This window comes from Bison bison, unplaced genomic scaffold, assembly GCF_000754665.1.
Source record: "Bison bison bison isolate TAMUID 2011002044 unplaced genomic scaffold, Bison_UMD1.0 scf7180017864223, whole genome shotgun sequence".
Lineage (NCBI taxonomy): Eukaryota > Metazoa > Chordata > Mammalia > Artiodactyla > Bovidae > Bison > Bison bison.
Window position 1 is genome coordinate 436,206 of NW_011494795.1, and position 2,400 is coordinate 438,605.

Consider the following 2,400-nt stretch of genomic DNA (forward strand, 5'->3'; position numbering starts at 1 on the left):
CTGTATTGTCTTTAACCACAATGTTCAGGGGGCTTTTGACAGAGGAAGCTCAAACCATGAAGTTTGTGGGGTGGTGGTGGCTGGGGTGGGGTGAGAGGGCAGAGAACCTGACTTCATCAAAGTGACACAAATACCAACCCAGGGAGACTATACCATATCTGTGTGGGGACCAAATAAAACTGTTCACATCAGGGTGAATTCATTAGCGAAGTCTCCTCACGCCCTGTTTTGCTGTCCCATCTGAGGTCATCTGATGTCCCCTCTGAAGCTTAGTCCTGATAAGGAAAAGAACCAAACAACTGACATTTCGGCTCACCTGGGTTTTCTTACCTTTCAGTTAGTGCCTGTCTACTGCTGAATGGTTCGCAAGAAGTCTCTCTGGACTAAGGAAAAGATAGGAGAAAATCTCCTGCTGGGAGCCCGCGGACAGACAATTGTTTGGTTCACTACCGAATTTATCTCTTGGCGCAAGAGAAAAAAAGTACCTTGACCCCGACGTGATTTGAACACGCAACCTTCTGATCTGGAGTCAGACGCGCTACCGTTGCGCCACGAGGTCCTGGTGGTGGCTCTTCCTGTAATGCCTTAGGGGGACAACTTCAGAGGTTGTCAGGTGTGAGTTCTGTTCTGCTTTTGTTTTCTTTTACTGCTCTTACTACCATTTAGGAATGACTGTAAGCTCCTTGTCCCTTTTATAATGAGTCTATTCAAAGTGAGATGTAAATGAAGCAGGGTCAGGAGCTTAGGGCTCAAAGAATATTCGACCCCCCTCATTCCGAGAAACCCACTCTCCCTACAGAGGTTTTTTTTTTAGGGAGGGATGTTTGGGAAGAGACTGGAAAACGAGAAGTCCGGCTGTCAGGGAAGGCGGGGTGGGGTGATTGGCGCTCCGGGTGCTTTCTTTTTTCCCAGTCTTTCTGCAGGCGGCACGCCACGAGGATTTGGATGTTGAGGCCGGGGAGTGGGGGGGGCGGGGGTGGTGGTGGTGGTGTCACACCTACGGAGGAACACAACTTCCCTTTAACAAAAAGGGGCTTAGAAATTTTTTTGCTTTAAAAAAATAACATTCACACATGGGAGACAGGGTAAATTAGGAACTTGGGATTAAAACAAACACACTATATAAAATAGATAAATAACAAGGACCTACTCTATAGCACAAAGAACTATATTTTGTGCTATATCTAGCAATATTCTTTAATGGAAAAGAATCTGAAAAAGAATGCATCCTCAGTCATGTCTGACTCTGCAACCCTATGGGCTCCTCTGTCCATAGGATTTCCCAGGCAAGAATCCTGGAGCGGGTTGCCATTTCCTTCTCCAGGGGATCTTCCCGACCCAGGGATTGAACCCGTGTCTTTTGTGTCTCCTGCATTGGCAGGAGGATTCTCTACCACTGAGCCATAGATGTATATATATCTGAATCACTTTGCTGCAACCTGAAATATTGTAAATCAATTATACTTCCATTAAAAACATTAAAAATTAGAAGTTTAATAACTCCAAAGTAGCCCAGAGAAATAGCAGTTTTGAAGAGGGCAATGTGGCATAAACAGACTGTTTAAGGTGATAGATCAATGTATGTCAGCATGCTGAAGAAAGGGTTAATTGAAAAGATAGAATTTGAAGATGCCAGAAAGAAAGATATAACCATATAACCAATGAAGCAAATCCCTTTCACAGTGAGACTGGCTCCTAGGTCCATGGGATTTCCCAGGCAAGAATACTGGAGCTGGTTGCCATCTCCTTTTCCAGGGGACCTTCCCAACCCAGGGATCGAACCTGTGTTTCTTGTGTCTCCTGCACTGGCAGGTGGATTCTTTATCACTGTACCATAGATGTATATACAGTGAGACTGAAGTAAAAAGTGAAAGTCGCTCTTTGCAACCCCATGGATTGAATTCTCCAGGCCAGAATACTGGAGTGGGTAGCCTTTCCCTTCTCCAGGGGATCTTCCCTACCCAGAGATAGACCCAGGTTTCCCGCATTGCAGGCGGATTCTTTACCAGCTGAACCACAAAGGAGGCATCCTAAGTCTTTTATTTCAGATTTGACTTTTCTAGCAAGAGAAGGGGGGACAGACGCGCTCCCATAATGCATTAAACAGGGATACTATGGATAATTTTATTTCACTTCTGGGTGGTGAGAGGATGACTCCTCTCTCACCCAATGAGGTCTGTGGCAGTAGTGGTAAATTACATGTGTAGAGGAGCCCTGGCGAGCTGCCCAGGCCATGGGGAGAGCGACTGAGCACATCAGGTTAAAGAAGGGGGATTAGAAGCCAGATGAACACAGAGCAGGTTGGTTATAGATGTCGGGGTTTCAGGGAAAATAATGATATTAGAGAAACATTAATTTATTGGTGTTCAGTGCCCAAATTACACTCTGGCTCTCACCCTA

The 2,400-nt window shown here is 45.5% G+C and overlaps 1 non-coding gene across 1 annotated transcript; it reads right to left on the reverse strand.

Annotated features, from left to right (window-relative positions):
* Window positions 1-487: 487 nt before the first annotated feature.
* TRNAW-CCA lies at window positions 488-559 on the reverse strand. Its single transcript has one exon. It is a non-coding gene; the product is annotated as a tRNA-Trp (tRNA).
* Between the last annotated feature and the right edge of the window lie 1,841 nt (window positions 560-2,400).